Consider the following 22,987-nt stretch of genomic DNA (forward strand, 5'->3'; position numbering starts at 1 on the left):
ATCCAAAATGCAGTTAAAAAAAAAAGTTATTTGGCACATACTGTGAAACGCTGTTAAAGAGGGTGTTCGAAGCTGAAAAACGTGCTTGCGAATAAAACGTTAATCGCCCTGAACTTTACGTGACCGACAAACAACATCAGTAAACAGTAACGCGACCGTCTGGATCACAAAGTGAAAATGTGCATCGTGAGAAGCAACTGAAAAAGACCAAAACACCGACTCTGCATGAGCGCGACGAAGCAAAAGAAAAAAAAAAAAACAGTATATGAAACCTTGTTCTAAAATCTGCATTATCTACGGTACAATGAAAGTTAATCTCTTGGAGAAAAAGCAAGTCGTAATGCTGCGGCTGCGCGAAATGGATCACCTCGCACTGCTTACTCGGGTTGCGGAAACATTGGACATTAAGGGTTAAAACATGAAAGCCGATAAAAAAAAGGATAAAAAAAAGAAAACACTGCATGGCTAGTCGACGGGTTAAAAAACTAATGGGTTCGAGTCTAAGTAATCTTGTCCCAGACGCTTCTTTTTGACCCTAGAAGTGCAAGTTGCATCTGAGCCGCTGCTGGTAGTTGATACGCCACGTTTGGCGCCAGACCGGTCGCAAGTCATGTCGGCGTCTTTGGCCGACGCCGAGTCTCTGCACGACTCGTCGGACGTTGCTGACGCTGGAAGAGCAGGCGTGCAGGGAGGGTCGCCCTGGCCAGGAGTCGCGTCACCATCTTCCTCGACAATGACGAGGCGTTCCGAGTCGCAGTCAATGACGTCAGCGTCTTCAGAGCCGTCGGTGGCGGCTGGGACCAATGGGGCAGCCTCGGAGCTTGAGGCCGCAGATGTGTCCTCGCCGGACGGAGCGCTGGAGACTCGGTCGGCTCAAGGCGAGGAAGAATAGAAGGGTTGGAGTCGACGACAAGGCTCTCGGGGTTCTCGCACGCTTCAAGGTTGTGTCTGGGCTGCAGCCCACGTGGCCGGTCGTCTCTGTGCGGCACGGTGACGTCTGCGTAGCTTTTCCGCTGGGTGCCGTCGGTGGTCGCATGGCCATGGCCACAGGTAGGGCGCCACGCAGCTGGCTGTCGTGTAGCCGAACACCGCACACAGGGCGTAAATGGCCTTCCTGGCCGTAACGGCTGCACACGCGGCGCATGCCGCGGTAGTCTACCATCATCCGGTGGCCTTGGATGTGAATGAAGTTGGGGACGGGCTTGGACATTTCCATCTTGACCACCTGCGTGCCCGTTCGGATTTCCGGTTGGTCGCAGTAGGTGACGTGGCTGAGGCTCTTCACCTTGCCATACTGCCCGAGGACCTGGATGAGGGCTTCCTCAGACATGTAAAGGCCTGTCCAAACAGGATACTACAAAATTCAGGACTCCGGCAAATCGTGCCACGCTCCGCTTCCGGCCGTCGGGGGGAAATTTCTCTCCGTCAATGCTGCCGGGGTGAAACTTCTCCCCGTCAAATCTCCCCCTCGCTTCCTCCACGGCGGCCTTGCTCGGCTCATCAGATGGGTCCTGAGAGCCACTCACACGCTCTGTTGGCTGTCAGTGAATCGCTCAAGGCCTCCGCCGTTTTTCAAGTCCCGAAAACGGGAAAGGGAGGATTAGAGTGTGAGGGGGCAAGCCAGGCGAGCGCGCGTGGTATCCAAGGTCGTGTCATCTTCCAACAGTTCTGTGGATTGGGTTGGATTCCCGCGGCTCTTGTTCCTAACGTACCTCGTATAGACAAACAAACCTGGTTGGTTTGCAGTTTAATAAAATAAATGATACATTAATAAGTTCTCAGTGTTTCTACATACAACTAAAAGTCTCACTGTTGCGCATTGCACTTTATTTATTTTTTTCGAGCTACGAACGTGGATTCTGACAAAGAAAGCTGAGCCAGGGCGGCCGAAACGCGCCCTTCGACGCACGAATGTCCCAAATCCACCCCGAGCCGGACCTCCCTGGCCTTCGAGCCGAAGCGGCGGCGGTATGCGAGGGCGTTGGCGAAGTGAGCCAGACGCAGGTGCGTGTGACGCCAAATCTGACGAGCACCGACGTCGGAAGAAAGTGGAGGAGGCGAGGAGAGGAGTCATGATAGTGAAAATTTTCACGAATCCTGTAAAAGGTTTCACGACTCTGACAAATTGTAAAAATAGAGCATCCGCTTCAATTTTCACGATTCGTCGGAGCCGTGCGTTTTGTAGTGTCCTGGTTGGACACCCTTTAAGGCGGCAATCGATAAATCGACGCGTGGACAATGTGGGTCCCCACCGGTTCAAGCGGGACCTGGCCGTCACCAAGCAGCAGGTGACCTTGCACCAGGCTGTCGAACCGAAATGTTTTTCGTTCCGGTTTTCATTCAAGTTCAGGAAAAATGGTTTAGTTCCGGCTCAACTCCAGAGTGAAACAATGAAGGTTGAAACCGGTTCATACTCATATGCTACAAAAACAATTGATGACAGCAAAAGATAAACGGCATATTTTATAAAAGTGTTAAATCTAAATAAAGCAAAGTCTCACATTACTGTGTGCAACGAACAAGCTAGCACTGGGGCACCCCGGGACATGGGGGAAAGGGCAGTGCAATGTCGGGTAGCTGACCTTACAAGCAGTACGTCGTCAAGCATACCCGGGAAAACACGGCTCCTCTTGGACAATAAAATGAACTTCAGTGCAGATAAGGCTCGCTCCACGCTGACCTGGGACGAAGGCACTCCCAGGGCTACTTGCACCAATGCATGAAGTTCTGGATGGCGTTCCCTTCTCTCCTCCCAAAACTGCAACACGTTTGTGTCCCTTGAAAGCCGTGGCTTCTTGTCTAGCATTTCCAGGAACCATGCTATATCAAGTGAGCTACTGGTACCTCGAACGTGCACGCCAGCCTCGCCCTCTCTTTCCTTGAGGTACGCTGCCAGGGCGTCTCCCGGATCCTCTGGAGCCGCCGCAGTTTCAGAAGAAAGAAAAGAATCTTGCTCGCATTAAGACAAGAATCACCAAACAGATCTTGGAGTGAATGGCCCCCCCAAAAAAGGACAGAGAGGTATAGAAAACACTAGATGTTGGCTATATCTCTCTTGGTCCTTGTTTTTGTTTTTGCATTTGGTTTGTGATGGAAAACCAACTAGCCCAACACACCGTTTTGCCGCCATACAGGCTCATTAATTGGTCATTTCTTCTGACGTTCAAATTGCATATGTTTTAGTGATCAATTTTCTTTGATGAACCATTTCCTGTTCCCAAGAAAGGTTGGGACGAATGTGGCCATTTGTTAAGGAAATGCATAAGACCAGAAATCCTGTAGAATTTACTTACTTTGCTCATTTCGTTTAAGCTCTCGAGACAAACTTTATAAATTGTGAAGACTACCGTTATGTGAAAACCTGATAATAGGACGTTACAGAGCTTTCCGCTACCTATGTTGCTGGCTTCTTGACTTACCACATGAACAAAAACCGCAAAAATAAATAACAAGTTTTGCCCAGGGATGAAAAAAAAAAAAAAAATTTCGGTCCGATTCAGCTGTGGTTGGCACGGAAATAATTTTTTTGTTGCATTTTTGGTTTACTTTTAAGTTACTGTGTTTTTCGCCACATACTTTTCACGCGACCTGACTTTGCGTAGGAACCGAAAACCGCAAAAACATCGGTTCCGCTCCGGAACAAAAATTATTTTGTTCCGGTTCAACTCGTGGTTTGGGCAAAAATAACGTTTCTTTCCGGTTTTCGCTTCATGTTTTTGGTTCGGTTCAATACCCTGCCCTCCACTACCAAGCATTGGGCAGCGGCCATGGAACTGACCGCTGCTATGAGCCGTGCACTACCATAGTGCCGCAGGTACTGTAGGCCGGCTTGTCTGACCACGTATTAAGAGGCGTCTATCGGTGTCTCCACCGGAACGCTAAAAACAAAGCATTGCGCTTTGGAAGGCGCCACAGATGAGGAGGCCGACATGTTGGAGATCGAAACCCCGGGGATGCTCATGCAAACTTCAAAATCCTCTCGGCCCTCTACACTGAGTAGAAAATTTATCTGCAACATTGTGGACAGGAGGTATTATGGAAGAAACACGCGGAGATTAGGAACAATTTATACATATATATATATATATATATATATATATATACAAACAAGTGTCTGTACAGTTAACAGGTGTTTGCCGCGCCGCTACACGCACAGGCTCGAGGGCGCACTTCCCCGAGGTGTCCCGTCCGTGCGATCACTCACGCGATTGAAGCGTCACCCCAGAGCCGCTGCTGGCAGCGTCGGCAGACTCTCCTGAGGTTGCGGTAGTTGAAGGTGGCCCGATGTTCGAAGACGCTGAGGACGTTTTTGCACCGGAGTAGACCCGTTCATCTCCATTGAGATGTAGCAGATGCCCGTCCGGAGCTTGAGATGGTCTTGGTAGACGCCGAAGCGAATATCCAGAACCTTCCGGTAAAGCGAGAGGGCAGCGGCGAGGGCTTCATTTCTCACATAAATGGGTAGGTACAGGCACGTAATGGACGTTATATGCGGGCCTACTGGGACAATGATGACGCTTGTTCTGCCACCTCAGCGTTGTCGGTGCAGCTCATGGCCGACGACGATGTAACAGACAGCTGGAAGTTCGTGCCTCCCAGATGCTCTACAGAAAGAGAAATTTAGTGACGAGAACCATGAAAGTACAAGTTACAAAGATATTCAAATGGCACAAACAAGGACAAAATTAGACATAAGACGGTTGATACGAGACTAGCACTCAGCCCGCCCGCAGGGGCCGCAGCGATGCTAGAACGCCGACCCCCACCCGGCCCCGACCGAAGTCCAGCGGGCAGAGCCCAAAGCAGGCTGCCCCAAGGCCCACCTGCCACCCCCCAACCAGAGCCAACCAGGGTCTGGTGTCCTGACGTTGCCACAACCCCGTAAAACTAGCTGGCAAACCTGCGCTCCCCTGAGATGATTTAGCGGGAGCTCTCGCCATCAAAACAAGCCCGAAGACCGGCTCCGCAGCAAAAGCACTGCAAGCACTGTCGCAGATCTTCGGCGTGACATATCGGAATAGGTATATACTTGCACGAAGCATTATGATCTTAATATATAATTCACTATTTTCTTCAAGGCACTGTCATTTAGTCTGGGCTTTGCCACACAAGAAAATCTCCTCAAAATACATATATTACAAAAAAAAAAATGTTTCTGAGAATGGTTGAACAGATGCCTATACTTCGTTTCAGCTTCCGTTCGAGTGCAGCCAAAGCTACGTGTGGCCGGAGCCAATCAGACGCCGGCAATCGGTCAAGCGATCTCGCCTGCACCTTTGTATCACTCCGCAGCGCCGCTGGTCGTCCGCGCCGCTTGCGCTCGCCGGGTATTTCGTCTGCTACGGGTGGTATCGTCTGCTACAGGTTTAAAAAATGCCCTTTCACGTTCTTAAATTTAGTCACAGGGGATGCCAGTACGTAGGCTGGCCGCTGCCATCTGTGTCCGAGCTTTCCTCCTGTTCGGCATTTCGGCATAGTTTCGAGATGTAAGTACACGTTGCAAGGTGACCGACGACCCGGCCGTTGATGTCTCCTTGTACTGTCTGGATATACCAGGGCTCGAGGCGCAGTCCTTTCCACCAGCTTCTCGGCGTTCAATGTGATCGGCAGGTAAAGGGGTGCCCTGAGTTCGCCGCGTATCAGTGACTTGTAGTGGCCCGGACGCTTTTCTTGTTTACAACGCATTCGCGGTACGATGCGGCCAGAGTCTCCTGCCGAATTTAAATGCAGACATTCATCACGACCTCTCGCGCCTGACGCCCAAACGTACCTTTGCGAAAGGACGTTTTGAAGCGACTCGGTGAGGAAAGCAGCGAAGCACATTATTCGGCCATTACGGTATATTACGGGAACGAAATCACACAGAAAAACTGAGCGCTGCTGCCGTGTTGCCAGCGGATTTATGTGCTTTCACCAAACCACATGCATTTACATATATTAATAAAATTATAAACTTCAGATATTTAATTCCTTTAGTTGCAAATAATTATCAGCAGTAGATATCTGGAATATTGTGCACTGTTTACGCACAAAACAGTTATTTAGAAAAAAAATACTTTTGCGGACTACTTTGTGGTGCGTAGGAATGCTCTTCTCGAAGTTGCGAACCGTCCCTCAGCCTTTGGCTGCGCTCGGACGGAAGCTGAAACGAAGTATAGTCGCCACACACAATCCTTATTTACCAAGTATAATGCAATGTCGTTAACAAAAATATATTAATTTCCGCCTCTGCAAGAAATATAAACAAGAAATAACATTTGTCTGTTAAGAAACTTGGCAAATCTAAGAGCATATGTTGCAGTACACAACACGCGAAAAAATGAGCCTTGGAAAATAAACACCTGTAGAATAACATACAACTTAGTAATGATAGAAACCAAGTTACCAAGATTATTAAATAAATATACCGAGAAAAAGAAGGGGGCTGTTTTTGTTTTGTTTTTTTGTTTCTCGGAGCTTCCAATGTTTCATTTTTTGTTTATATTTTTTTTTGTTGGAATCAAACGACTTCCACTATGTGCTAATTTTATTTCTATTATGTACACTTTATTATATTTTGCGTGTAAAAAAATTCATCATTACATGTACATTTTTATTTGTATTTCTGTTATGTATAAATTTTTATCTTGTCTTTTTTATCTTTGTGTGAAAAGATTCGTCACTATATTTCCACGGCAAGCCAACCTTGTCGCGGCGGTCGCCTATTGTTCGCTGCGACCTAGCGGTAGCGGCTGCAAAAGCATCGGGGAGCAATGGCAACGAACAGTACGGCGAACAGTGTCCCTTTCGTGATTACGACGGAATTTAAGGCAGTTACGAATTCGGAAAGTTCCTTCGGTAGCCGTGCCGCCGTAGCAGAATCATCGGGAAGTAATAGCAACGAACAGGAGAGAGGACAGTGGGCGATTACGAATCTGGAAAGCTTCTTCGGTAGCTGGTGCAGAATCATCGGGGGGAAGCAATGGCGATGAGCAGCGCAGCGGACAGTGTTCCCGGGTGATATGACTGGGTTTAAGGCGGTTACGAATCCAGAAAGCTTCTTCCGTGGTGCCAATATGACGAAGGGAAAACTCTTTAAAGGGCAACTCCGCTCAATTTCGAAAATTTCGAGATAGTGACTGATTTTGCTTTAAGAAGCACTCAAAAACGATCCCCGATCTTTTGTTTCGCGAGAAATAAAATATTTTTCGTGCAATTTTACTTTAGCCATGATCGCAAAACGAAACCGAAACGGTGACGAAGCCGGACAACATTGTGTCTTCGGCATCACTGAGCATGTACACCCACGTGATATACAAGGGGTCACGTGACCTATCGCGCGGACATGCGCTTCACAGTCATCGTCGCGTCGTCTGCAGAGCACGTGCCGCCGCTACATCGTTTTGTCCGACAGATTTCGTGGGAAAAACACACGAAAAGGTAAGTTTCCCCGAGAGCATAATTTGTAGGAATTCGTGGAAGGCAAACTCTAGGAAAGCGCACGTAAATACGCTTTGTCGAGTTTGAGGTTCAGACGTGTCTTGCTTTTAGTATTTTGTCGCCGGCAATTTCTGCTGAAACTTAAATTGTGTGTAGTTAAAGTTATTGTTTCAGTGCGTTTAATGTACGCGTATAGGACTGTCCCCGTTTGTTGGCAAAAATGGCTCATCTCGTCGACAGCTCAGATGGTAAACCTTTCCACTCATAATTTCACTGTTTCAGCAAAACGCGAGAAAGCGCCGATGCCGTGTTAGCGCCCGCTCATTCACACTGGAACCGGATCCGCGTTCGCAAAGCGGTTGCGAACGCGGCTGTATAAAGATCCACTACAATTGCACACGCACTCGATGTCATCGAGTGCGAGTGCAATTGTACTGGATCTTTATACAACCGCGTCCGCAACCGCTTTGCGAACGCGGATCCGCTTCTAGTGTGAATGAGCGGCTACCGCTCATTCACACTGGAAGCGGATTTGTGTGGAAGCGGATTCGTGTGAACGCCGCGTGGAGGGTATGACCTCTCGAAAGCTCACGATCGCAAATTATGTTGCGTTTCACTGAAGTGCCCTTCTTGCATCAATCGCACAACACGTATTTATGCCAAAGCGATGTGCTCGAGTCAAACAGCGATGCCGTACACGGGCGGCGGCCACTCGTTTCGTTGGTTTTATGCGAAACGTAAACAATAGAGCCACCCCTCTGCATCGCCTATGCCAGAAAAATATCGCGTGTAAATCTTACGAAACGTGTGCAGACGTACTGCATGGTGCAAACAACAAAATTTGCATTCACTTTTCTGTGGCCAGTGGATAAGAGTGAAGTATTATAAGCATAAGCCGACCGTGGTTAGTGACATTATGTAAGCTAACATATATTACTTTCTTTATATGAAGTCGCTGTATGACGTAATTAGTTTGAGATCAATTGTATTATTGGCTCCTTCAAGCAGGAATGCAGAATTAAAGCACATACGCTCAGGCATTTAAAAAATTTCGACTTTAAAATTGCCAGCAAAAATCGGGGACTCTCATATAAGTAGAAACCTACCTTGAATAAGTCTTTTACTGGTCAGATTTGGACATTAAAATTTTAGTTCTCAATTCCAAGTTCAAAGGAAAAGGCCCCAATTGTTTTTTTTTTTATTTCTTTCGTACTGGGAGCTGGAGTTTCAACTGGGAATTTCAAGTCAATATCTCCATTGCAGATTTTAGACCGGTAACTTTATTTTGAGACACTAAAAAATAAGCAGCTCAACGTATAAAGTTAAAACTTACCTCGAATACACATTTACATCTTAGCAGGCATGTGTTCCTCTTCAGTGGGCCTCTATGGCCGTTTTTTTTAGAATCTGACAATTAATCCATATGCTTACTTTCAGCACAAATGTCAGACGACGACAGCCTACCCCGCGAGGCAGACTTTGGAGGTTTGCTGCAAGGGCCAATACATGTCCCCGATCCGTACCGGTTTGACCCTCCACTACCATTGAGGGAACGACGTGCCAGAGAGCACATCCCCATGTCACAAGTCCGATACATTATTTGATCAGTCCACGCATGCATTGTGTCAATCAGTATATAATTACTTCTTCTGATTGGCAGAAAACAACCAAAGGTATCTACAAAATCATTTTTATTTCAGTTATCTGTTCAGAATTTCACATCCACTAGAATTGGCTCATGATAGATGTCATACAGCAAACTAAGAAAGCCCACAATTATAGGAATGAAACAACACTTGATGGTTGCGGCAGCTGCAGTGAAGCTTTGCGGATAAAATACAATTCTTTTGTGGTTTACGCTCTTCCAGGTGCACCTGTGAAAGCTGGCCCCAAGAAGAGGGGCACTGTTGCCGTGACATTCCGAAAGTAGCCGGAAAGATTGTGGGGAAATGTATCACAGACGGCGCACTCTTCAGACTCGTGTGTTTGGACGAGAGGCTGCTCAATATAGCCTATGAGCAGCTCTCGTCTTATGAGCCCATTTATTTCGAGCCAGCAGCTAGGGACCAGAATAAGTAAGACCAGTTTTTTGATAACAGTTATGTTTTAATGCACTGCTTGCCTGTGAAATCAATTCTCGGGTAGTATATATTGCAAAGGATAGATTCCCCCCTTGATAAATCTGTTTCGGTACAAAAACACTTCGAATCCTAAATAGGAAAATCATTGGGTTCTGCCATGTATTATGTTCATGTTCGCCATGTATAGCGAACACATCCTATTGAGCTAAGGCAACAGCGGGTGTACCGAAGACGCTGGCGGGGGAGAGCGAGCCACGGAGAAGCACCACACGCCTGTAAAAGAACAGACTGGGCATGGTCTGCGACCATGCCCAGTCTTAATTAAAACAGTATATAATTGTACAATTAGTTTATTTATCTACTGCTTTATGTAACAGTGGGAAGTTGTGAAACTCCTCATCAGGGAATGTGGGCAGTTGTTGAAATTTACTATCGTCCCCTGCCCGATCGATGTGACCAGTTGCCTGCATGACGAGTCATCCTGTGACGAATATTCCTATCCGACGAATCATCCTGCAACGATTGCGCATGTGACCGTTCGACTGGGGTAGAACCACATCGACCTGATGCCCAATCAAATGGTTGAATGCTACAAATTCCATCACTGGAAGTAGTTGGAATCCGAAACCATCGCAGACTATGTAGCTGCACTCAAGCAGCTTTCGCTTCAATGCAACTTTGGTATTTCCCTCCACGACCGACTTCGAGACAAGCTCATTATTGGCAGCAAGGACGGAAACATTCTCGAAAAACTGCCGGTCTAACTGACACCAACATTCAAGGCAGCAGCGCATCTTGCCACTTCGATGGAGGTAGCCATGAAGGATGCAAAGGAAATAAGGAGCGAGACCAAGACCCAACAAGATATCAATCGCTTGGTGCAAGGACAAAAATACAAGACATCATTTCCGAAAAAAGCAAGCGAGGGAAGAGGAAAATCTTGCAGTAAAATGGATAGGTGGGCTAGTCGGTACACGTTTGACGTGTGAAGCGCCTAAATAACGAGGACACGAGTAAGACGAGACAGGACCAAGCGCAGCGCTTGGTCCTGTCTCGTGTTTTTTAGGCGCTTCACAAGTTGAAATTCTTGCACAAGCAGGACCCCATGTCACCGTTGCGGCAAGACCAATCACAACCCTGAAAGCTGCTTTGCAAAGAACAAGACATGTAATATGCGGAAGAACAGGACACTTCCAAATGGTCTGCCGTGACAGGAAACGAGATCCACAAGACTCAAGAAGAAAGGACAAGCCAAGCTTTACCAACCATGTCACTACATAGAACTCGGAAGCCGAAACTCCGTTTTATTTCATCGACTCAAGCTGCCCGAAATTCATCACAGTACCTGTGGAGATTTGCAACAACCCTCTTCAGATAGAGATTGGCACAGGCTCACCCGTGACTGTGATCAACCTGGAGGCGTTTCAAGTAATTCTTCCAGACATCCAGTTGAAACCTTTGGGAATAACGCTGAAGCCATACATTGGCAAGCCCATCATTCCGGAGGGAATGGTTCAAGTGGAGATGCAGTAAAACGGGCAAGTCATGCATCATAAAATTCAAGTGGTGAAGACAGGGGGACCTCCCACACTGGGACGGGCATTGCTTCAGGATTTTCAAGTGAACTAGAAGGAAGTGCACAACGTGCGTGCAGAAACCTTAACTCTCGCGAGAGTGCAACAGAAACACAGTTCCATCTTAGAAGGTCCGAGAGCTGATGAACTATGCCGTGAAAATCGGCGTGAATGATGATGCTCAACCAAAGCTTCTCAGACCAAGGTCAGTTCCATACGCCCTCCGACAAAAGATTACGTCTTGAGGAAAAGCACATAATCACTCCTGTGATGAGGAGTGAGTGGGCGACTCCAATTGTTCCAGTGATGAAGGCAAACGGACAAGTTTGCTGGCATATGCGGGAATTACAAGGTTGCACTCAATACTGAAGATCTCTTTGTGAAGACTGGTCATGGAGAGAGAAGTTCACTAAGCTGGATTGCAGACAAGCCTACTTCCAGATCCCCTGAACAGAAGAATCAAGAGATCTCACAGTGATCAACACACATAAAGGGCTCTATCAGGTGAACAGAGTGCCATTTGGAATAACCCCCAGCATCGGCTATCTTCCAACGCATCATCGAAGAACTCATTGGGAACTTAACATACACAGGTGCATTTCAGGATGACATTGTGGTAACTTTCAAGAACGATCAACATCACATATGGCAAAAACTCAAGGGAAAGAAAAATGCTGCTTCATGCAGGACTCTATCGAGTACCAACCTAGGACATGTTGCAGACCAACAAGGGATTCACCCAAATCCCAAGAAGGTGGATGCTATCCTACAGGGGAAGACGCCCAAAGACCAAAAAGAACTCTGAGCATATCTGGGGCTCCTGAACTTCTACGGAAAGTTCATCAGCATCACATGTTCATTACACTGCATTGCTTGTCTGTTCCCAACATGCACCGCAGTACGTGATTGTTTTCGCAAACTAATGAGTGTCTGTGGGCATACCATTTGCAGAACATACAGATTTACAGCCTACAAGCAGTTCGTGTGGTGGGTCTGGGGGAAGCTGGGCCGTCACCGCCGTGTCAGGCTCCCATGCTGCGTGGTCGGCAAGATCCGGGAGCGATTTCCATCTGCAACATATAGGGGATTCCAGTATTGTTGATCACTGTCCATGCCTGTACCTGATCTATTATATGCAGCATGTGCACAAACGCTCTCATCCCACTTTGAATGGTCCGCAAAAATCGGTTTCTCAACGTATTGCACTTGAATTTACTACAAAGGTGCACAGAGGGAGTTAAATTATCATCAAATAAACTTGCCTTGTTCAAGTAATAAGAAAGAAGAATAACTTGTTTCGGGCAATCTATGAAGCCGTTTTGCGGGTGACCCAGGCGGATTTTATTTCTTGAACAAGGCAAGTTTATTTGACGACATTTTAAATTCCTCCCGGCATGCACTGCTTAACCGCACCTGTGTAGTAAATCCGAGCTGGATATGTTGAGAAACCGATTTTTGCGGACCGTCCAAAGTGGGATTGAAGTGTTAATGTACACGCTGTATAAACAAAAGAGTTAAATTGTCAACATTGTAAAAGCCGAGACTTCGGAAAAACAAAACAAAAAAGGGACAGCATAGACACATTTGAAGTTTGGGCTATTGGATAATTCATGGTTAAAAATTGAAAAAAAAAGTGCAAGGTTTGTCTATTTTCTCATTCTTGTTCGTGCCTTTCCCCTGCTTTTAATTTTTAACCATGACATATGAGCTAGCCCAAACCTCAACTGTTTCTGTGCTGACTCTTTTTTTTTGTTTTTTCCGCAAATCTTCAGTTTTACAATGATGAAAGTTCATCAGCTCGCTGGCATCTGCCCCATTATTTCTACAGTTAAATTATAATTGCTTACGGGACAGAATAAAAAAGTTGATTTTGAAAGGTTATAAAACATTCATTCATTCCAGAAATAAAGCAAAACTGTCTGTCAAACTTGTGTACACATATTATGCAAATTCTAGCTAGCATACAAGTTCTTTATTCATTCAATAGTAGAATACACTCGGTAGTAAAAATACTTAATGCTTCGTCATCCGTAGTAAAAATACTTAATTAAAAATATTGCCAATTTCCTCACCCATGCCTAACATTGGCCCTGGCGTTGTTGAGTGTGAAACCGGGTCCTGTGGGCTAGGACTGCAGCTTCCTTGTTCGGCCTCTGGGATGCACTGCACAGGGGCTGCCTACGAGAGCAGGGAACATAGGCGGCCTCGGCCTCCTTGTAGGTGGGGACGGCTTCCGCCAACTCCAGGCAGCAGCTGAGATGCTTGTGGACATAATCTACGTAAAGAATGGTGATGATTAAACCCCAGCCATTCTATCAATAAAAATGTTTCCATTTACCGTATGACGCAGGCTCCATGATTTGTTTTACAACCCATTCGCCTTTTCTCGCCTTCGGGTATTGGAGTGCATACCGCTCCTTGCTGTCCTTTGTTTTGGCTTGTTTCCGTTCTAAATTTTCATTGTAGTGGAGGACAGCAATGGAAGTCCTGTGAAGGCAATACAGAACAGGCACGATAGTTTGCTAGTGATGGGCCAAACTTTTTCCGAATGGTGTGTTATTGTCTGCTGAGCCTTTACACACATTGGGCAGGGTTGCCGAATCTCGCACACTTTACTTTTGTAAAAACATTTTTTTCTGCTTTTTAAAACATATTTTCCTGTTTATTGCTATTCTACAGGATCATTGCATCAAAGTGATTTTCTACGTGGAAATCGTTCAATATTGTAAAAACAATGTTTATACTGAGCCTCCACCAGAAGAGGTAACAATCAGGCACATAGCCAGGGGGGTGGGGGGGCCATTTTGCCCCCCCCCCTTTGAAATCTTCCATTTTGCTGGGGCCTCCTCTCCTTCTCCCCCTGATACAGCATTTTTTCATTGGCGGGCCTCCCCCAAAACAAAATCCTGGCTGCGTGCCTGGTAACAATAATATAACTACGCTGGCTCTTCGATTCAAGGCCAGTTTTGCATGCACGTAGGAGTCATATATGTTTGCAATTTTTCATTTTTACGTTTAAAAATGCTGATTTGTGTGTTTTGGACACATGCAAAAGTTTAGCAAGGTTGGGAGGATCTGGAGTTTTGGATTGTAAGGTCCAGTACAAGCTTTGTGTTTAGTTTTGTATGAATGACCATGGAATAAAACCAAAATCTTCGCAAGGTTTTCACGTGTGTGCAGATGCTTGCCGATTTTTTCTCGAAAAGTTTTCAGATTCCAAATATGGCCCATGACTATAAATATGTTCCTAGCATACTTCACAATATACAAATATAAAGGGAAACAGTGTGGCATCAGCAAATCACACCATTTCAGCTTACCGTGCCACCATGCCCTCTACAGTGAAGTGAGTTGACTTGGGTGTAAACCTGATGAGCAGGCTGTGGAAAGACTCCAAGCGGTACGTCTGGCCATCTCCATAGATCCTTGGGATGTCTTTCAAAAGCTGATGCGACATCACAACTTTTTCCAGTGCGATGTATGGCTCAGATCCTGCAGTTAGAAACAGCGCCACATTAATCGCTGGGGCAATGCACATAGAACACTTCCTGGGTCATGTCTACAGTTCCTCTGTGCAAACTCAAAATTTGGCTTTCTTATTCTGTGTGTCTTCATGACATCAAAATAAGTCTGCTGGTTAAAAATAAAAATTGCTGCTATACCATAATTATGGTATTGCAAAATGGCCTAGGCAGCTCATGCATTCTGACATTACAACAGAGAGTAAAGTAAATGCGCGAAGATACACACAATTTAGTCAAAAATTTCTGGACAAAAGAAATACAGTCACACAGGATCCATATTTTCACATATATTAGATTACAAAATTATTGGTTTTCAGCATAAGTCAGCCACACGACGTTACCACCGAATACACCTCATTCAGCAGTGCAAAATGTGCGTAGAAGTAACAGAATCTGTTCTTTCTTTGCATATGTTATTATCAGCTAATCCAATCAAGAGCAGACAGTGTTTCATCACCCTCCACTTTGTTTATTACACTTTTTAATCTACCCAAGGTTATGCAGAAGCCAAGGCCAATTGAACCACTTCCTGAAACTAGTTCCCAGCATCTGCAGTTTCCTTTTGTTTGCTAATACTAATGTTTGCTAACATTACAAATATATCAAATAGCAATTAGAATTACCTTCAAGAAGCCACCAGCGGTCCTCTATCGAGGCATGAGTTCACGCAGGGTACATCGGGTCAGGGTACTGGTGCACGTCTACGACATGTCGCATCAACGACTTCCATTTGGCCAGCACCATTGCACCGTTGTCGTTACTGGTTTGAGCACACCAATAAACATGGGCACGAACAGTCTTCACCCAGTTATTCAGGATGCTGTTTCGCTTTGTCTTTCCTGCAGTAGCAAGCTTGCTCCCAATTCCTAGAAATTAGAAAATGTACATGCATGGCAAGCTGAGGTATAGCACTTTGGCATGCGAGTATGAGCATCGACGACCAAGTAAAGTGGACACAGTCAGAGTATGGCAAGTTTGTAAACATGAGTTAGCGTATTTGCGACTCCAACCAATTATAGGTAGCGCCACTCATTTTCCAAAATGGCGGTTATAGCGAGGGTCGGAGATGTGTGTTGCAATTGAGCCTGTCTAGTGTGCTGGCTTCACTGAGCGACACAAATTATTTCTGGTAATACAAGGAAGCTAGGGCGTTATGGGCGCAGGTCACCTCTTTACCCTGAAAACAAGAACGGTGTTTAGCATAATATTTACGCAAGGATGCATGTTTTAATTCTGGAGCGAAACCGAAACTAATTTCTACTTTAGATTTCATTTCTCAGTATAGGTTTTATTTTTAGATTCTTTCATACCTCAAGATGTGTCTCACATAGTAATTATATAGTTAAAGAAGTTGTTCCCCGAAACATTATTTTGTGACATATATGTTTCAATCCAGGCTGATATTTTAGCTGTTGAAAAAATCCCTGCTGATATTTGTGCGTTCTCGCTGGCTTTTCCTGCTCAGATAAATGCCATGGGAAATAATGAACTGCGGGCCTTTTAATGAGCTCTTCGGTATTTAGATGATTAATTGGTTTAACATTATTCTCAGCACAAGAATAAAAGAATAATTCCAATTTTTACAATATGTCCACAAACCGTATAAATTAATAAACATTGTTCTCACTGCAACAACCCAAAGACGCAGTCCGAGTCAGACAGCTGAAGTGTGTGCGTGTGTTTTCTATAGGCAACAGGTGACGCCTAGGACTTTATATTACATCCAGTGTTTGACCGTTTGTCGACCTTGATAACTATGTCAGAGTTTTTCATATGCTAAAAAGAAAACAAAATTATACCTTTCTGGAAAGGCTAATATGGTGAAATGGCATATTTTCGTGATCTTGGCATTAATTGGGGGCATACATTGCCACGAATGGTAATAATAATATTAAAATTAAGATATTCTAATATGTAATTTTTTCAAGCAATGCTTCTGATCTAATTTTAAACGCGCGAGCAAATATTACAACCAAAAGTGTGCTAATTGTCATCACTGGTGCCAATTGCAGCATTTTTAATTACCAAGTAATAAGATAAAAATAGTCCAAAGTCAATGAAAACATTTTAGCTAATGTGAGAAGTCCATGTAAAATTACATCAATTGTGGTTAAAGTATATTTTTCTATCAAAGTCGCGACTTCTGACAATCGGCACAACGTAAGTCGCCACCAAAATCCTTCCAGACCAAATGCCCAAAACATTTTTTTAATTATTAATTTTTTTATAACATTTAGTTACTTTCATTTTTACGGTTCGCCGTTTTGCCAATCTCAGCCTTTCCAGTTCGAAGGAACGCCTACTAGCTTGCACGTCTGCTCACTGCAGCGCGTTTTGTTGGCATTGGAAGCAGGTGGAACAGCAGTGAGTTTTAGTATTATGATTACGAGTGAGCGCAAGTGCTGTGTGTTTGCGTTAGCTTTGCGTGTTGCACACCGTGCGTGCGCGGAGCCCAAAATTGCAGTCTTGGATGGCGCATGGCGATGAGGCGCACGTGCAACGTGGGGCTTACAACTCGTTTGCTTCTATCCGCAGTACTAAAACTCTCCTGTAAGGTACAATCCCATACCGACCGCAGCACTACGTTGGGACAGTGAAGAGTTGTTTGCATTCGGAAATGACATTTCGCGAGCCATGATCGCCAGCAGTTCCGCCGTGCCCACTGAGCAGGAGAATCGGGGGACCCTCACTAGAGCGCTTCCCGTTTCCGCTGCGGGAGGGCGAGCGTCGAGCTGGAGACGCGAATAGAACCATGCTAGAATAGCACTTTACAAAACTTGACTATTGAGCGTTTCACACTATACTGATTTGTGACGAGGAGATCCTGAAATAGATGAAATTATACTATAACAGGAAAACCAGTTTCAGCATAGCTTGGTAAAATATATTATGCATATGGGAAAACCCAAATATCCTGTTTATTGAAGAAAAACATCTAATCTGAGGTGGTCCCCCAGGGTAGCGACTGCTTTAATTATTTTCTAAAATAAAGTTAGTTACCTTTAGCAATGTGCCAAGCATCGAAACGGTGCTTCGTGTTCGGGTAGCTGTCCTTCATGAGGGCACTCACTCCAAAGTGCCGGTCTGTCACAAGTACATCTGGGAAGAACCCACAACCCTGGAGGTAGTCGAAAGAACGTTTGAGGCCCTCAGTCTCCATATGGTTGCTTGACTTGACCTCGTTCGACTGATGTAGAAAGAGAGGGTAACAAAGTCATTACACAAGCAATGCAATGACCAAAGAATAGTTCTAATACTGTGAAACATTCTTTGGTTAGGTGCTCAGCATTTTGTGAAGCCTGAAAAGTGAAGTGCAAGGTAGCGTTGCTTTGAAGCTCAGTGCTGATTGGTATGAGGGGGAGGTCACATGACCAGAAGGGGTAGGCGACGCGTGAAGTAGGCAAGAAGGTGCTCAGCCGCCTGTGCGCACTGACGGAGGGGAGCTCGCGAATATGGAGGGCTCTGGAAGATCGCCAGGTTTATCATTACCAGTATCGCTTCATTCTAGGAACAACTATGAAGTGTACACATGGTACACATTAAACTTCTGGTGAAGAGTGCTGTGCATGAATGCACGAACGACACCTTCTGGCGTCTTGCGCATTCATGATTACAAACAGAACTCGTGGTGACCTGCGACCCAACCAGGATAGATAACTGGGCGAGTTGGTAAAAGTTTGTGTTGAAAAACAGCGCTTTGTCTTGTGTTCTCTTCGTCTTTGTGTCCTCGTCTTAGTCGCGCTGTTTTTTCAACATGGACCCAACCAGCCCCTTGTGCAAAGAGAGAAGAGTCCACTCAGAAATGCTTCGCATTTAAAATGTATGGCAAATTGCTAGGAAATTGTGTTTCCTACTTGAAAAAGCAGAGTATTGCAGAACATTTCACGTACGCAACACGATTGGCTAGTACTTTTCCAAAAAATTTTTTAACCAGTATTTACCTGGACAACCTCATAGTGCAGGATCTTGTTGATGTTGGTTTCTAGCAAGCTATAGGTCCCATATTTGGCAGAATAGCCGGGTGAGTCTGCACGGCCGTCACCGGCCAAGTGAAGGCCAGTGCCACAGATTGATGTCAGGAGGACAGTTTGCTCCGTTTTCCAGACCTTTGAAATTAAAAAAATCACAAACGTCAATCTTCACTACAAAGAATGACCTTTTAGCAAGCAATTTTGTAAGCTGCAGGTGTGACCACCTTTGTTGCAGCTGGGAAGACCAGACAGCGTTGGACCTTGAAGAACTGAGTCTTGTGTATCACAGCGACACCTATTGACCCCAGAAGGCGCAGAACACGTGTAGGGCTGGCGCCAGAGTATGTTATAGCGGCCGGCAAGATGATGTTCATCAGCGCCTTGTCGTTAATCGTTGGCTGATTTTCCCATACGGTCGTATGGCCCCTAACACATGTAGTTACGGCGTGAAGCAGGGTCCCCCGTTGCTTCAGTTTCGTCTCTGTTGGGGCCAGGCACTCCTTACAGATCGAAAACAACTCCAGGAGCTTCGACGCACAGACCAGATATTTTTTTTCCATCAGAGGGTCAGCCGCCTCAGCAGAGACGTTGCACTCCCTGCGAAACAAAACAAGCAGTACAGTTACAACCCTTCCAATTTCAGAGTATGTTGTTTTTATCCCCTCTATATTTTTTCCTGTCTTGTTATTTCATTATTTTAGTCACACTTGAAAATAACAAAAAAATACCTAGCTAGATTCTAGTCATAGTATAAAATTATGGTTTCTCAGAAGATAGAAAACACATACTCGTGAGGTCTTCCATCATCCGAGGTCACGGAGTCATCACTGGTGTCAGAAGAATCTGCCCCATAACTGCTGTTGACGGAATCGTTGGGTCTGTAGCTTGTGTCTGGCTCGGTAGACGTCTCCTCTGACTCATTGAAGTCGCTGGACTCGTCGCCGGTGTCCAAAGGGTCAGCCTCGGGTCCCAGAAGCTCAGTTGTGAGATTGAATTCCAAAGGAGTTGGGATTATGCCACATGGAGGCGAGGAACACCACGGGCGTGACTGCCCGCCACCCTCTGGGGAGGTTCCTTGATGTCCAGGGATATCAGCTTCGTCTCCCGGAGAGCTCTGGCTTGTGACTAGCGAAACAAACTAATATTCAGGACCAACATTTCGGCGTACTAAATCTTCAACAAAAGTGTATTGCACACAAAACTCGTTTGTGGTTACTTCTTTATAACAGTAAGTCTATATAAAGTCACTACATCTACCTACCTGGCAACGTGGTTGACGCCTGAATCTCGACTGAGGTTTCAAAAGGGATTTCGGTCTGCACACCTCTGCTGGCAGACCAAAAGTTTGATGTCTGTGTACCTGGCACATCAAAAACAATATTTAGGATACAGACTAAAAATGGTTCCTACGCAGGTACCTTTTGATAGCACACTTGCATGTGTCTGGCTCCATGCGCTGCATCTAGGTGGTCGGCTCACAAATACGCATGTAAATACACTGGAGTGTGCACCAACTTGATCTGGAAGGTGGTCAACAGATTCACTGTGTGATGCTTGGCAATCTCTCTTGTCTAGTTCATAGTCGTCCTCGGGTGAAGCATCATGCGACAAACTGTTGCACGCTGGGGCTGCACTGCTGTGTTCTGGTGCAGGGGCAGTGGCTTGGTCCCTGTTCTGCAAGATTGATACATGAAGTGATAGCATCTCAAGACATTCCAACATGCAGCAAAGTAGACAAAAAGTAGATAATTGTTGAATTACACGAGATTGCAGTGAAGACAGAAAAAAGACAAGTTTCAGGTTATTCAACAATGATAAACTTACCACCAGCTCCCTTGCCCCCTTACATTTTGTTTGTCAAGAGTACATACTTTGCTAGATCATTCTGCACTTACTTGATTCCGTTGGATGTCAACAGGCTCCCTGAGTGGCATCTTTTGAGCTCCCGTGGCTTCTTCGGAGTTGTCACCGGGCGAAGCATCCGAAAACAAACTGTCAAACGCTGGGACTGTGCTGCTGTGTTCTTTTGCAGCGGCAGTGGCTTGGTTCCTGTTCTGCAAGAGTGATGCATGAAGTGATAGCATTGTGATGACTGCGATTAGGGGGTGCACATACACCGTCGATTGGACCCGATGTCGAAGAGAGACAGTACCCAGCTCTAGGTCAAGAACATGTGGTTTTATCTAAACCCAGGTTGGGTCCGCAACACAGATTCGACAACCACAAACACTAATCAGTCAAGCAAAATATCTGCACAGCAGGCTTAGCAATAACATGCTATTGGTGGGCAGCAACCACAAGTCGCACAATCAATGGGGATCTGTTCAGAACGACCGGCAACGCGAAGCTATTGGTGGGCATAAACGCAGGGCCTCTGACTATTCGCGAGTTTAGTTCGGTTGCTCACTCATGAATACCATCCATGTGCAGAAGCCTTTCTCCTGTAGGTCTCCTGTAAGTTGAACTTTGAAAGCGATTTTAATAAACTTCTAGGCGGAATTTCATCTTAATATTTGCTTTGTGGGCTTTGTAGATGATAACAAAGAGAACTGTATTGTTTTGCACTACTAAAAAGAAGCGGAGTTGCCCTTTAATGATTCTGGCCGCGTGTACGACGTGAAGGAGGTCCGTTTCGACCGACAAGGGGATGTCACGGAGCGCCGTACTCTGCGAACAAAATTAAGCGCGCCCGCAAAAGATTTAGTTGGCGTTGAGTGGACTGCAGTAATTATGTACGTTTATTTCTGAATCAGCTTGACAATAACTGGGCATTTTTTTTCGCGCCGTTCCGTGATTCCCACTACTATTTTCCTGTAGGCTGTTAGAAACATCCAAGGGTAGGCTCGGGTGGGCGACCGCATTCCGCTTCTCGATTCCGGTGAAGTATTTGCTGCATACTTTAGAGTTTGCCGTCGGTGTCGATGCTGTTTCATCGCCGCTAGAATAGAAAAAAAAAAGTTAATTGTACAGTAAAATCTCGTTATAACAAAGTTGAAGGTGCGGTCGTAATTATTTCGTTATAACCATTAGTTTGTTATAGCCAATGTCCATTTCTTCCCACTATTAGCAAGCAAGGGGAATTATGATTGCTTTGTTATATCCATTAGTTAGTTATATCCCATTTTGTTATAACGAAGATTTTTCTGTATTATTCGTCAGCAGCTTAAACAGAGCGCGAGCTGGAAGGTAAGAAAAGCCACTAACCTGTATGGACGCACATGTCGCACCTAGGTCGCCCAGCACTCCGCCTCATAGGGCTTCGAAGGGACGATGTAGTACTTCGTGCCGTGCGCGATCTTGCTCGTTCTGTTGCAGCCGACCAAGCTGCAATTGTTGTGGTTTTCTCTCTGCGGAATAGCCATCTCAGAAATTACAGCGCTAACTCACTACAACCCACAACCAACGCAGCGACTGGCAGAAGCTCCCCGATGCAACGGACCCATTTGCCGCTAGGGGTGCCCTGGTCGGGGCTTGAATTAGATCCGCGCGGTTCCTATGGGGCCTTCGGCTTTGTCAAGCTGTCCATTTGACAGCTTTTTCTGCAGGCCTTCTGCATCGTGTATTTTTGGAGCAAAGTAAGCATTTATTATTATCATACGACATAATCACAGCGGCAGTGCACCCCCAAGGACCAGGCAATGGGGGCGGGTGGCAATGAAATCTGTGTGCCAGCGTCGGAGGAACTCCTTCTTCCCTAAAGTAAAAAAGGCGTCCGAGGGGAGAAAGCAGAAGGCTACAGAGCCGGTGGAAGATCGGGAACATCCACCTGAAACGATGCCATCGGGCAACAGCAGTGTTCCTATTTGTCCACAAAATAAAGCAGGCGGCCGCAAACATAAGTCTGGAGCTGCGGTGATGAGCACGGAAGTGTCTGCCTGGCGGGGGCACAAACGTCCGGCTGACCACTGTTGAAAACGTGTGGGCAACGACACACTCGAACACAGCGTGTATGCTTGCCTCGAGGGCACCACCGCAGTTAGGGCACAGGTTGGATGCCGAGACACCCCACTGTGCATGGCGATGCCGGGTGGGCAAACTACCCCAACCGAGCCTCCAGTGGGAAGCCATCACGGCCGCGGGGAGGTCGAGGGGCAGGGCACACATCGAGTTGGTAGTGCGGCTCTGCACCTGATGGAGGAGGGGTAGCTCTTGCGCACTGAGGGCATCGCAGAGACGCGAGGGAGGTGTGTGAATGACATCGTCATCCGGCACGTCAGCCACGAGCTGCTGATGAGTACGGACGGCTGCGACATAAAATGGCGATGGCACCTCAGCGGTGAAACAGAGGTTGACGATTCCCCGAGGCACCAAGATGCGCTGGTGAGTGCCGAGCCAATAGAGAAGCTCCTGACTACGCTGGGGAGCTTCCACCAGCTTTAAGGCACCGCGAAGTGTGAGGATTCGGCTAAATGTAGCCA

At 46.1% G+C, this 22,987-nt stretch overlaps 1 pseudogene; it reads right to left on the reverse strand.

Annotated features, from left to right (window-relative positions):
* Positions 1-13,152: 13,152 nt before the first annotated feature.
* Positions 13,153-19,822, reverse strand: LOC120849904 (annotated as a pseudogene).
* Positions 19,823-22,987: the final 3,165 nt, after the last annotated feature.

The sequence above is a fragment of the Ixodes scapularis genome, unplaced genomic scaffold, assembly GCF_016920785.2.
Source record: "Ixodes scapularis isolate PalLabHiFi unplaced genomic scaffold, ASM1692078v2 PGA_scaffold1__304_contigs__length_218370807, whole genome shotgun sequence".
Lineage (NCBI taxonomy): Eukaryota > Metazoa > Arthropoda > Arachnida > Ixodida > Ixodidae > Ixodes > Ixodes scapularis.